This window comes from Pleurodeles waltl, chromosome 12 (assembly GCF_031143425.1).
Source record: "Pleurodeles waltl isolate 20211129_DDA chromosome 12, aPleWal1.hap1.20221129, whole genome shotgun sequence".
Classification (NCBI taxonomy): domain Eukaryota; kingdom Metazoa; phylum Chordata; class Amphibia; order Caudata; family Salamandridae; genus Pleurodeles; species Pleurodeles waltl.
This window is the reverse complement of record NC_090451.1, coordinates 33,544,719-33,559,257: the sequence shown is the minus strand read 5'-3', so window position 1 is coordinate 33,559,257 and position 14,539 is coordinate 33,544,719. Positions and strand designations below refer to the sequence as shown.

The window sequence follows — 14,539 nt, the reverse complement described above, 5'->3', positions numbered from 1 at the left end:
GTTTTGTTTAGACACTGTAGGGGTACCATGCTCATGCACTGGTACCCTCACCTATGGTATAGTGCACCCTGCCTTAGGGCTGTAAGGCCTGCTAGAGGGGTGTCTTACCTATACTGCATAGGCAGTGAGAGGCTGGCATGGCACCCTGAGGGGAGTGCCATGTCGACTTACTCGTTTTGTCCTCACTAGCACACACAAGCTGGCAAGCAGAGTGTCTGTGCTGAGTGAGAGGTCTCCAGGGTGGCATAAGACATGCTGCAGCCCTTAGAGACCTTCCTTGGCATCAGGGCCCTTGGTACTAGAAGTACCAGTTACAAGGGACTTATCTGGATGCCAGGGTCTGCCAATTGTGGATACAAAAGTACAGGTTAGGGAAAGAACACTGGTGCTGGGGCCTGGTTAGCAGGCCTCAGCACACTTTCAATTGTAAACATAGCATCAGCAAAGGCAAAAAGTCAGGGGGCAACCATGCCAAGGAGGCATTTCCTTACACAGTCCTTCTGATGTGCTCAGCCTCACTGCCTTGCTTGGCTATAATAATCGAAAATTCCAAGGTAACTTGCTAAGTTCTTTAAAATTTACATTTTTGTATCGTTTTGAACATCGAGGGTGCTCGGTCGGACAGGTCCCCACTGCACCTGCAATGGTTTTGCAGAATACGTTTCGGCCATGTGATGTCTTTTGGTGCCTGGGTAGGGAAAACCTATAAACGTGTTCTATGTGTATAACTGCATTTTAGCATTTACACATACTGGGTGCACTGGCCATCTCTTGTAGCCGAATTCTGAGACTCACAGTCTATTTGATTTTTGTTTTTATAGACTTGTTTCGATTCAGGTGCACTTGAGACCAGACTTTTCTTAAACATTTTCTTTGTGCATTGGGTGGGAGGTGCCTGTGCTCGCTGAAGACAGGGATGTGGGTTGGATCTGTGTCCACACGATGACCTCAGGCGCTAAAGGTAAGGAGATGCTCTCCAAGGGGGAACTGGTGAGGAAATATGCTCAGCATCTGACCAGTCAATCAAGTTAGGCAGCATTAACCTGTTGGAAGTAATTGAAGAATCGTGAGGTCTGAGGAGGTGCACTCTTGTTATGTAAGAAGACTCGAGATTGTCATCTGGGCAGGTGACAATTGGGCGAACTGGTTTGGGTACCTTTAAGGAACACCTCAGGAGACCGAAGTGTGAATGCAATCAACGGTACAGAGCTCATGGCAGTATAGAAGTGCTGAAACGAGGAGGACTGCCAGGACCCTAGCACAGACCCCAGAGGATGAATGAATGAGAGGATTATCCTCCCACAGCAGAGCCTCAAAGCCGGTCCCAGGATGCTTGTTTCTGGTCCAGGGAGGACTTGGCCTGGCAGCTCGAGCTGGACTCTTCCCATGGGGAGCAAGGTCGAGACTGACCTGCATGAGGCTGGGTCCAAACTTATGGATTAAACCCAGATTTGTGACTCGGGGTGAATGTTTGATTTGTTCAGCATTCCGTCCATCATTTGTTCTTTTTGCTTTTGAGAGCCTCGACAGGCTGTTTGTGACCAGAGGATTTAGAAAGCAAGGGGTGGGGAGCAGCGTACAAGTGCAAATATCACTTTTGTACCTCTCTTCACAAGGACAGAAAGAGCATTCGTTTCACACACGCCGTTTTTACCCTTGAATCCCGCCCTCTCCCCAGGATGAGCGGGGGCACAAGCTTGGTAGACACTTGATTTCTTGTTTGTAAATGAGAAAACAGAGGCAAATGGGGTTGAAGAACTGAGCACAAGAGCAAACTCCAGCAGAAAAGTGACTCCGCCCAGGTGTTCTACCGCCAGTACAGCACGAGCACATGGAGATGTGCTAGACACTGCATTGGTCTCACGGGTGAGGGTGGGAAGAAGTCCTTTCCGGAGGAAGGTACCTTCGACTTAGAACACTTAAACAAAGATCCTAAGTGTGAGACCAATGCGGAGCAACAGCATGTATCCTGAAACTAGTACGAGGAAGTCAACAAATGTGAGCATGAATCTCGAGTATGTGAGATGAAAGAGGCTCACGCTCCAAGTTACCCAGATGATGCTCAAGCTTAGGACGAGCATCCTTCCTGCTTCGCCCAGTCCGCCAGGGGTATTTTGTGGGCCTGGGCGCAGTGTAAAAAAAAAAAAAAACGTTGTGAGTTCCGCAAATGGTGGGGTTTGAGTAAGTCGTGCTGATTTTCAGCCCCAGGAGTATGTACTGCGCTGTAAAATCAATGCGAACAGCATCACGCGGCGCGCCAGAGGGCGCTAACTTCTTTCTGCCGCTCACGTAGATTTTCTACTCGAGCAGCAGCTTTCACATCCCGAGCGGTCACAGCCTACTACAACCGCTCGAGTTCAGAAATCTTGCTTGCCAACATAGCGATTACTCTCGCCATTGGCGCGTGCAAGTGAGACAAAAAAAACTCTGCTACGCGTCACTTTGTGGAGTTTTTTTAAACTGCGCCGTGTGGAGTGGGGAAAACTCCACAAACTGCCGGCGGATCAGAATTCTTCACCCACCTCTACTATTTTGAGACCCTCCGCAGCAGACACCAGTGGTGCACCAGCAGCCCCTGTACATGGGGCAGTGCTAGCTGATTGGCCAGCAGGAGGGGTGCCAGCAAACAGTGCTCATGCGGGTGCTGTGTAGGCAGTGAGACGAGTCGCTGGCAGCGATGTGCTAGCGGCTCACTCAGCGCCCCATCAGACTGATGCTAACACGTAACCCAACTACGAACCAGGATAATCTAAGCCATACTGCTAGCTGACGAGGGAGAGTGCTTCAAAGAAACCCTTAGAATGACTGACCTACTTCCTGAACTAGTGGCTTCTATTGGGATTATGCCAAAGATGCCCTTTTCCCTCTGGCAGGGTACCCAGGACCTGGCATGAGAGGACGGGCTAACTCATGTCTGTTTTGTCCCCCAATAATAAGAAACTATTCCCCAGTGAAAGTCCATGAAGTTCCAAGAAGAGCTTCAGATTGTGAGTCCTACAGACCTGATGAAGGCCAATGATAACCGTTTTGACTCGTAGCCAGCGAAGTTAGAAACTGATTAATGGAAAAGGGCGGTGGACACAATATGCCACAGATGACCCCCGCTACCCTTGCAGCCACAAAGGATGGGTTCTTAACTGCTACAGTACAGTGGAATAATACAGTAATTGGTCACTGCTCTGAAACAGAAAAAGGAGGGAGAAAAAGGCTGAACTGACCACTAGCGAGCAAGAATTTTTAAAGGACACTGCAACCAACAAATGAAATTGCTTTAAGCCATACGAAGTATATTAAAAGTATACACAAGGCTGAACCGCTTAAGCTCGACCTAAAAAAGGGTTTCTTCCCAATAAAGTCACTGCCATTAGCACTTGACCCTCAAGGTGAGAGGGTCACGTGGTCTGCGGCTGCCTCTGATTGGTGTTGAGACAAGAGACTCAGAACTGAATAAGGTTTCAGTCCGGACACTGCTGTCCTGGGTTTGGGGTCGGGCCGGGGGAATAATTTGTACCACTTCCGGAAAGACTCCTTAACCGTACCTTACTCCAGCACAGGGTTTTACTCCTTTACACCTTGGAGCAAACACAGACCCTTGCCCATCATTGGGAATCACCTGCTTGGTTGTCGTTCTGTCCAAGGAGTGATTTAATTGCTGTTAATGGCCTCCTCACCTTTGATGTGACCTTGAAATGTTATAGAGATGCCACAATAGGACAGCAGGACAGGCTGAGAGGCCAGCCGTCCAAGGGAGGCAGGCATGGGGCCAAGGTCCAGGGTACAGGGCAACCTGGCGCAGAAACAGGAGGGAGAGGGAGAGGGGCAAATTAAGAAAGAGAGTGAGAATTAGCAAGGAGAGAGAGAAGACAAAAAAACAGATACACTGAAAAAGATGGATAGACCGAGTGAATAAGTAAAGGAAGGAAGTAGAAGAAAACGACGAAAAAGTAAACTGAAGGTAAGAGAAAAGAAGGAAGGGAAAAGTAAACAAGCATTGGAAGAACCAATTACCCACAACCTGCTGCCCCCGTAGTAAGAACAAGTGGAAGCTTGATGCTGACTAGCAGGGTTAGGACTAGTATTAGTGCAGGTAACTTACAAGCCATAACTAAGCACATGATGGGCTCCTAGGCGCCGCCACTTCCTGGCGCACACGGCAAGCCAACTGCAGGGGCATATTAGGGATTCGCCTCAGATCACACAGTGCGGAGATCTGAGCACTGGGACGAGCGTCCGATTCAGTGATTAGTCTCCTCGTCTTTGTCCTCAAAACAACCATTATTGGTGGCTGCCAGGAAGCTTATCTGGTTGAGTTTAATAAGGGATGATGCCAAATCCAAAACTCATTTTATCGACCCTGGCACGTTGAACAACTTAATTTGCCCCGAAACACTCGAATCGTTTTCAAGCAAATTTCATTAGAAAATCGCCGATAGGCTCTCGGCAGCGGCACTAAACCCACCGAGCTATCCCAGCACCACAAATTTCACATAAGTTCTAAACTTCGCTTTTTTTTGGTTTGAATACCCTCTTTTCATCTCTTCGTTGAGGTATAGAAGTGCAAATGAAAGCATGCGTCCTGATAATCCTTACAGCACCCCAGAAAAGAAAGGCACGAGTTCACATCCCGTTCTCCAAGGCAGGAAAACGGCACAACTGGTATCACCCTTGGCAACAACAAAACAGAGCTCCCAGGGCAGATGGGGAAGGTCAGACGACGCAGAGGAACGCGCTGCCCTTCGCGAAGCGCTATACAAAGGTACATAGCGTACAATGGAAGCTTGCCCCTTTCACCCTGGAATACTTCACACCCCGGAGCCGTCCACAGGCACCCCTCACAGACCTGCTGTTCACAGCTCACTGCATCAGTCCCTGCGGATACCAGAAGTCTCTGGATGTAGCTCTTCGAGAACCTGATGCATTTAATGCAAGTTATGGGGGCGATTTGTTGCATTAGATTTCACATTAGTCCTTGGCCTGCATGTCAAAGGCCCCCTTGTAAAGCATGAGGTTGCCTTGAAGCAGAAATGGCCCAGGCAGGATGAAACGCGCGCCGCCGCCAGTGTCGGAGTCTCCTTAATTAGGAAAGGGACCCAGAGGCGTCATACTTAAAAACAAAATAAATACACGCATCAGCATCAAGGGATCTCTGCAAGGACACCACGCAGTGTGCAGCACAACTGAGGAAGATATGTACATGCACCGACAGCTAAACTGAACGACAAAGTTTCAATTCCACACTATATTAATAAACTCGAAAGTATAGCGCTGCGGTGCGGATGAAAAGCGGGAGGGGCGCTATATAAAACCCCCAACACAAATAACGACAAGAAAAGGGCACGAGCGGATGGGATACTAGCAGTACATTGTAAAGTGTGAAAAATACAGAAGGTGATCCTGGAGGCTGAGGCACAAACTATCATTGAAACTCCCCTTATCAACACCAGCACATTGTAAAGTGTTAACAATGGGGCGTGTGACATGGAGGATCCAAGTATGTGCTGTTAGTAAAGTCTATCCTTAGCAGTACATTGTAAAGTGTTAACAACGGGGCATGTGACCTGGACGATCCAAGTATGCGCTGTTAGTAAAGTCTATCCCTAGCACTGGCAGTACATTGTAAAGTGTTAACAATGGGGCGTGTGACATGGAGGATCCAAGTATGCGCTGTTAGTAAAGTCTATCCTTAGCAGTACATTGTAAAGTGTTAACAACGGGGCATGTGACCTGGACGATCCAAGTATGCGCTGTTAGTAAAGTCTATCCCTAGCACTGGCAGTACATTGTAAAGTGTTAACAACGGGCATGTGATCTGGAGGATCCAAGTATACGCTGTTAGTAAAGTCTATCCCTAGCGGTACACTGTAAAGTGTTAACAACGGGGCGTGTAATCTGGAGGATCCAAGTATACGCTGTTAGTAAAGTCTATCTATAGCAGTACATTGTAAAGTGTTAACAAAGGGGCATGTGATCTGGCGGATCCAAGTATACGCTATTAGTAAAGTCTATACTTAGCAGTACATTGTAAAGTGTTAACAAAGGGGCATGTGATCTGGCGGATCCAAGTATACGCTATTAGTAAAGTCTATACTTAGCAGTACATTGTAAAGTGTTAACAAAGGGGCATGTGATCTGGCGGATCCAAGTATACGCTGTTAGTAAAGTCTATACTTAGCAGTACATTGTAAAGTGTTAACAAAGGGGCATGTGATCTGGCGGATCCAAGTATACGCTGTTAGTAAAGTCTATCCGAGACAATATCAGCGCACTGTAGACAGCTCAGCGGATGAGCAATAAGACATATGAGATATATGCCTGTTGTGATGTCACCAGCAGACCGCTTGCTAACAATGCGCCAGATGAGCACGAGGGCACCGGTTTATGTTGGCAGAAAGTCTACCGCTGATGGTGCCAGAGCTGCCTCCGGGTGTGAGAGAGCAGGGCTCTTCTTAAGCCTCTGGAGTAGTAAAAACGTCTCATTTCCATCAGCTGTCTGAGGACCTGCTATGATGTCCAGTGCTTGAGTACTCTCCATCAGAGTGCCTGCTTGTTTCTGAGAAGTGCCGGTACTCTGCATCAGAGTACCTGCTTGTTTCATCAGAGTACCTGCTTGTTTCTGAGAAGTGCCGGTACTCTGCATCAGAGTACCTGCTTGTTTCATCAGAGTACCTGCTTGTTTCTGAGAAGTGCCGGTATTCTGCATCAGAGTACCTGCTTGTTTCTGAGAAGTGCTTGAGTACTCTGCATCAGAGTACCTGCTTGTTTCATCAGAGTACCTGCTTGTTTCTGAGAAGTGCCTGTACTCTGCATCAGAGTACCTGCTTTGAGAAGTGTCGGCACTCTGCATCAGAGTACCTGCTTGTTTCTGAGAAGTGCCGGTACTCTGCATCAGAGTACCTGCTTGTTTCTGAGAAGTGCCGGTACTCTGCATCAGAGTACCTGCTTGTTTCTGAGAAGTGCCGGTACTCTGCATCAGAGTACCTGCTTGTTTCATCAGAGTACCTGCTTGTTTCTGAGAAGTGCCTGTACTCTGCATCAGAGTACCTGCTTGTTTCTGAGAAGTTCTGGTACTCTGCATCAGAGTACCTGCTTGTTTCTGAGAAGTGCCTGTACTCTGCATCAGAGTACCTGCTTGTTTCTGAAACATGCCTGTACTCTGCATCAGAGTACCTGCTAGTTTCTGAGAAGTGCCGGTACTCTGCATCAGAGTACCTGCTTGTTTCATCAGAGTACCTGCTTGTTTCTGCGAAGTGTCGGTACTCTGCATCAGCGTACCTGCTTGTTTCTGAGAAGTGCTGGTACTCTCCATCAGAGTACCTGCTTGTTTCATCAGAGTACCTGCTTGTTTCTGAGAAGTGCCTGTACTCTGCATCAGAGTACCTGCTTGTTTCTGAGAAGTGTCGGTACTCTCCATCAGAGTACCTGCTTGTTTCTGAGAAGTGCTTGAGTACTCTGCATCAGAGTACCTGCTTGTTTCATCAGAGTACCTGCTTGTTTCTGAGAAGTGCCTGTACTCTGCATCAGAGTACCTGCTTTGAGAAGTGTCGGCACTCTCCAATGAAAAGTATTGCTTTTTTCTTGAGAAGTGCAGATACTCTCCCGCTCAGAATAAACAAAGTGCCGGTACTCAGTACCGCATGGCACCGGCCCATTTAAAGCACTGATGAGGTCTGCAAAGACAGCCGATTCCAGGCCCCGGAGAGGGTGAGATGGACCTAAGACCGCTGCCTGATGGCCCTCCATCAGCCACAATCACTCCCTACGAGCACAATTTGAGACAAAGTTGGCCAGCACTTCAAGAAGTTTGAGTAGAAAGCCGCAGCAGACCGTGTCTCGGACGCCCAGCACCGCAGTGCCCGGTGCACACCTGGAGTAAGGCTGCATAGTTTCCTGCACGGACTACACGTTTACACAACAGAAGTCCTAGTGGAAATGGGAACCTTCACAACGCCTTTCAAGAGATTACATGTTCACCATCTGATCCTGAGCATAACTGACCCTGGCACCTTCCCTGGCACCATCCAGATTGTGCCAGTTTTGGGGCGAGCCTGGCCAATGTAGCGCACATCGGGGTCACAGCTCCACGGGGTGCTTCTGCTCAGAGTACCGGTCTCACACCGACACTCCACGGCAGTGGAAAAGCGGTGGAGATACATGGGAGAGAGAAAACGGACAGAGAGAGATGAGATTTCGGTGAGGGTGGGACCAAGCAAGACAGAGGGCGAGTCAGATCAGAGAAAGAGAGAATTAGATAAACCGAGAAAGACACCTGGTGGGAGAGCGGGGGCAGGAAGAGGCAATTACAATCTGCCACACTCCGAGGAGATGCCCCGCTACACCTCTCTGGGGGGGAGCTCTCAGCCCCTCTCCAACCCTGGCTCCACAGCCCGTTTAGACCTCTCACCCACCTCTCCAGCCCCGGCAGACACTTATCAGGCGCTCCACATTTCACCCATCACCAGCCCTGGTAGACGCCGCTCCGGCTCCACATCTCACCACTCCTGGCAGACGCCGCTCAGGCTCCACAACCGCTCAGGCTCCACATTTCAACAGCCATGGCAGACACCGATCAGGCTCAACATCTCACCAGTCCTGGCAGACCCTCATCAGGTGCTCCACGTTTCACCCATCACCAGGCCCTACAGACACCGCTCCGGCTCCACATCTCACCAGCCCTGGCAGACACTGATCAGGTGCTCCACATTTCACCCATCACCAGCGCTGGCAGACACCGCTCCGGCTCCCCAACCGCTCAGGCTCCACATCTCACCAGCCCTGGCAGACACTGATCAGGTGCTCCACATTTCACCCATCACCAGCCCTGACAGGCATCGCTCAGGCTCCACATCTCACCAGCCCTAGGAGACACTGATCAGGCGCCCCACATTTCACCCATCTCCAGCCGTGGCAGACACCGATCAGACTCCACATCTCACCACTCCTGGCAGACACCGCTTAGGCTCCACATCTCTCCAGCCCTGGCAGACACTGATCAGGCGCTCCACATTTCACCCATCACAAGCCGTTGCAGACACCGCTCATGCTCCGCATCTCATCAGTCCTGGCAGACACCGCTGAAGCTCCACATTTCACCCATCTCCAGCCTTGGCAGACACCGCTCAGGCTACACCTCTCACCAGCCCTAGCAGACAGTGATCATGTGCTCCACATTTCACCCATCACCAGCCCAGGCAGACACCAATCCACATCTCGTCAGTCCTGGCAGACACCGCTCAGGCTCCACATCTCATCAGTCCTGGCAGACACTGACCAGGTGCTCCACATGTCACCAATCTCCAGCCCTGGCAGACATAGTTAGAATGCTCAGCACCTCTTTGGGGGCTCTCACCCACCTCTCCAGCCCTGGCAGACACGGACCAGGCTCCGCATCTCATCCGTCTCCGGTGCTAGCAGACACAGCTCAGACTGCATCCCACGCGCCTCCAGCTCCGCGCCCTGGCAGACATCAGAGCAGACAGCTAGCAAACATCACTTTGGGCTCAACTAACCCCCCGCCCACCCCCTTACAACGGCGTCAGGGAATGGTAAGCCAGGAATGGAACATACAACACAGGCCACCCCGGCCAAGAGCGCCTTATAAAAAGCTGACGTAATGATATAGGTCCCGGCTGAGGGCTAGGAGACCAATGCACTGCTGGGGAAAGCAGGCCTCCCTTGGCCAAGCTTCGTTTAGGTGCCTGACCCAGTCCAGCTGCAAGGACCCGCCCCTGCCTGTGAGCGGCATTCCCGCTCCGCTCCACCCCCCCCCTCCCCCCCCCCCCCCCCAGGACTGAGCCACCCCGCCCCTGCTCTTCCAAAGTTTACTCCCTTTCCTCTTCCGCACCTCTAGCACTCCAGTACCCTCCTGGGAGGATCAAAAACCTGTGCATTGTGTAGGAAAGCACCATCTTGCCTGGCATGTTACCCCCATATTTCACTGTATATATGTTGTTTTAGTCTACGTGTCACTGGGACCCTGCCAGGCAGGGCCCCAGTGCTCATAAGTAGGTGCCCTGTATGTGTTCCCTGTGTGATGCCTAACTGTCTCACTGAGGCTCTGCTAACCAGAACCTCAGTGGTTATGCTCTCTCTGCTTTCCAAATTTGTCACCAACAGGCTAGTGACTAAATTTACCAATTCACATTGGCATACTGGTACACCCATATAATTCCCTAGTATATGGGACTGAGGTACCCAGGGTATTGGGGTTCCAGGAGATCCCCATGGGCTGCAGCATTTCTTTTGCCACCCATAGGGAGCTCTGACAATTCTTATACAGGCCTGCCACTGCAGCCTGAGTGAAATAATGTCCACGTTATTTTACAGCCATTTACCACTGCACTTAAGTAACTTATAAGTCACCTATATGTCTAACTTCACCTGGTGAAGGTTGGGTGCAAAGTTACTTAGTATGTGGGCACCCTGGCACTAGCCAAGGTGCCCCCACATGGTTCAGGGCAAATTCCCCGGACTTTGTAAGTGCGGGGACACCATTACACGCGTGCACTGTACATAGGTAACTACCTATGTACAGCGTCACAATGGTAACTCCGAACATGGCCATGTAACATGTCTAAGATCATGGAATTGTCACCCCAATGCCAGAATGGCATGGGGGGGGGGACAATTCCATGATCCCCCGGGTCTCTAGCACAGAACCCAGGTACTGCCAAACTGCCTTTCCGGGGCCTCCACTGCAGCTGCTGCTGCTGCCAACCCCTCAGACAGGTTTCTGCCCTCCTGGGGTCCAGGTAGCCCTGGCCCAGAAAGGCAGAACAAAGGACTTCCACTGAGAGAGGGTGAAACACCCTCTCCCTTTGGAAATAGGTGTGAGGACTGGGGAGGAGTAGCCTCCCCCAGCCTCTGGAAATGCTTTGATGGGCACAGATGGTGGCCGTCTCTGCATAAGCCAGTCTACACTGGTTCAGGGATCCCCCAGCCCTGCTCTGGCGCGAAACTGGACAAAGGAAAGGGGAGTGACCACTCCCCTGACCTGCACCTCCCAGGGAAGGTGCCCAAAGCTCCTCCAGTGTGTCCCAGACATCTGCCATCTTGGAAACAGAGGTGTTTGTGGCACACTGGACTGCTCTGAGTGGCCAGTGCCAGCAGGTGACGTCAGAGGCTCCTTCTGATAGGCTCTTACCTCTCTTGGTAGCCAATCCTCCTTCCTTGGTAGCCAAACCTCCTTTTCTGGCTATTTAGGGTCTCTGCTTTGGGGAATTCTTCAGATAACGAATGCAAGAGCTCACCAAAGTTCCTCTGCATCTCCCTCTTCACCTTCTGCCAAAGGATCGACCGCTGACTGCTCAGGACGCCTGCAAAACCGCAACAAAGTAGCAAGACGACTACTAGCAACCTTGTATCGCTTCATCCTACGGCTTTCTCGACTGTTTCCAGTTGGTGCATGCTCTGGGGATAGCCTACCTCCTCTCTGCACCAGGAGCTCTGAAGAAATCTCCTGTGGGTCGACGGAATCTTCCCCCTGCAACCACAGGCAACAAAAGACGGCATCACTGGTCCTCTGGGTCCCCTCTCAGCACGACGAGCGTGGTCCCTGGAACTCAGCAACTCTGTCCAAGTGACTCCCACAGTCCAGTGACTCTTGAGTCCAAGTTTGGTGGAGGTAAGTCCTTGCCTCCCCACGCTAGACTGCATTGCTGGGTACCACGTGATTTGCAGCTGCTTCGGCTCCTGTGCACTCTTCCAGGATTTCCTTCGTGCACAGCCAAGCCTGGGTCCCTGACACTCTAACCTGCAGTGCACAACCTTCTGAGTTGTCCTCCGGCATAGTGGGACTCCCTTTTGTGACTTCAGGTGGACTCCGGTTCACTTTTCTTCTAAGTGCCTGTTCAGGTCCTTCTGCGGGTGCTGCCTGCTTCTGTGAGGGCTCCCTACGTTGCTGGGCGCACCCTCTGTCTCCTCATCCAAGTGGCGACATCCTGGTCCCTCCTGGGCCATAGCAGCACCCAAAAACCCTAACCGTGACCCTTGCAGCTAGCAAGGCTTGTTTGCGGTCTTTCTGTGTGGGAACACCTCTGCAAGCTTCTTCACGACGTGGGACATCCATCCTCCAAAGGGGAAGTTCCTAGTCCTCTTCGTTCTTGCAGAACACCAAGCTTCTTCCAACAGGTGGCAGCTTCCTTGCACCCTCAGCTGGTATTTCTTGGGCTCCTGCCCACTCTCGACACTGTCGCGACTCTTGGACTTGGTCCTCTTGTCTTACAGGTACTCAGGTCCGGAAATCCACTGTTGTTGCATTGCTGGTGTTTGTTCTTCCTGCAGAATCCCCCTATCACGACTTCTGTACTCTCTGGGGGTAGTAGGTTCACTTTACACCTACCTTTCAGGGTCTTGGGGTGGGCTATTTTTCTAACCCTCACTGTTTTCTTAAAGTCCCAGCGACCCTCTACAAGCTCACATAGGTTTGGGGGTCCATTCGTGGTTTGCATTCCACTTTTGGAGTATATGGTTTGTGTTGCCCCTATACCTATGTGCTCCTATTGCAATCTACTGTAACTTTACATTGCTTGCATTACTTCCTTTTGCTATTATCTGCATAATTTTGGTTTGTGTACATATATCTTGTGTATATAACTTATCCTCATACTGAGGGTACTCACTGATATAATTTTGGCATATTGTCATAAAAATAAAGTACCTTTATTTTTAGTACTTCTGTGTATTGTGTTTTCTTATGATATTGTGCATATGACACCAGTGGTATAGAAGGAGCTTTACATGTCTCCTAGTTCAGCCTAAGCTGCTTTGCCATAGCTACCTTCTATCAGCCTAAGCTGCTAGAAACACCTCTTCTACACTAATAAGGGATAACTGGACCTGGCACAAGGTGTAAGTACCTCTGGTACCCACTTCAAGCCAGGCCAGCCTCCTACATTGGTTTTGCAGCGGTGGGATAAGTACTTGTAACTACTTACCACTTTGTCATTATGTACTTTTCATAAGAGAATAATATACAAAACAAGTTCAGTGCATGTTCACCTAACCAAAAAGTTTTGCTTTTCTCCTCTTACACTTTCTACTAAGTGCTGAAAAGTGCTCTAAACTTCTAAAAAGTTTCTAAAAGTTTGAAAAAGTTTTTTTTCTCTGTTCTTTAAAAAGTTCTGAAACTTTTTCTCTCTTCTCACTGTCTCTAAACCTTCTCTTATCATGTCTGTTGTAGAGTCTGCTCTTAAAATGGTCAATACTACTTATAACAATTTGAATTACAAGGGCCTAAGGAGTCTCTGCTTAGATAGAGGTTTAGTGATAGGAAAGAACTCCACTAAAGAGTTTCTATATAACATGCTCATTGTGAATGATGAGTCCCTAGCAGGCACTTCAAATGAGAAGTTAATAGATGGCTCCCATTCTGACTCAGGGGATAACCTTGAGGGAGGTGGGCAGGGTTCTGTTCCAAATCTGCCCCTTAGCAGACCACCTAGCAATGCTGGTAGTAATAGGAGCTCCCATCATAGTAGGGATGTTTTTATTCCTGGAGGCCAGGTTGTTAGAGTCCAAACAGTTAGGGACAGATCTCCCTCTGTTGTTTCCAATTTATCCTCTGTGTCCAAGCATTCCCAACCCACCCACCCTGAAGACAACATGTTAGAAAGGGAACTCAAAAAGTTGAGAGTGGAAGAGACCAGACTGAAGCTTAAACAGCAACAGCTGGCTCAAGACAGGGAATCCCTAGACCTGGAGAAGGAGAGACAGAGATTGGGGTTAGGACCCCATGGTGGCAGCAATAGCAGTATTCCTGATAGTAATCCTGTTGAAGAGCATGATTCCAGGAATCTGCACAAGATAGTCCCCCTTTACAAGGAGGGGGGTGACATCAACAAGTGGTTTGCTGCACTTGAGAGGGCCTGTATGGTACAGGGGGGTCCCTCAAAGGCAGTGGGCTGCTATATTGTGGCTATCTTTCAATGGAAAGGGTAGGGATAGGCTCCTTACTGTTAGAGAAAGTGATGCTAACAATTTTGCAGTTTTGAAGGATGCACTCTTGGATGGATTTGGCTTAACCACTGAACAATACAGGATTAAGTTCAGAGACACCAGAAAAGAGTCCTCACAAGACTGGATAGACTTTGTTGACTGTTCAGTGAAGGCCTTGGAGGGGTGGTTACATGGCAGTAAAGTTTCTGACTATGAAAGCCTGTATAATCTTATTCTGAGAGAGCATATTCTGAATAACTGTGTGTCTGACTTGTTACACCAATATCTAGCGGACTCAGATCTGACCTCTCCCCAAGAATTGGGAAAGAAGGCAGACAAATGGGTCAGAACAAGAGTGAACAGAGAAGTTCATACAGGGGGTGACAAGGATGGCAAGAAGAAGGATGGTAAGTCTTCTGACAAGGGTGGGGCCAAAACTAAAACTGAGTCTTCATCAGGCCCACAAAAATCCTCTGGTGGGGGTGTTGGGTCCAAATCCTCTTCAAATCAAGTTAAAAAGCCTTGGTGTTATTTGTGTAAAGTCAAAGGCCATTGGACAACTGATGCCAGTTGTCCAAAGAAAAACACCAACCCTCCCACTACCACA

The 14,539-nt window shown here is 49.6% G+C and overlaps 1 protein-coding gene across 3 annotated transcripts in view; it reads right to left on the bottom strand.

The window, feature by feature from the left end:
* Positions 1 to 14,539, bottom strand: part of B3GNT3 (UDP-GlcNAc:betaGal beta-1,3-N-acetylglucosaminyltransferase 3) — a 140,395-nt gene that overhangs the window by 57,692 nt on the left and 68,164 nt on the right. Inside the window, exon 1 of one of the 3 annotated variants that reach the window (XM_069216581.1) lies at positions 9,351 to 9,408. The exons of the other annotated variants lie outside the window; for them this stretch is intronic. The gene's annotated coding sequence lies outside the window, so the exon portion shown is untranslated. Of the gene's footprint in view, positions 1 to 9,350; positions 9,409 to 14,539 lie in introns of those variants that run through there. 3 annotated transcript variants of the gene reach the window in all.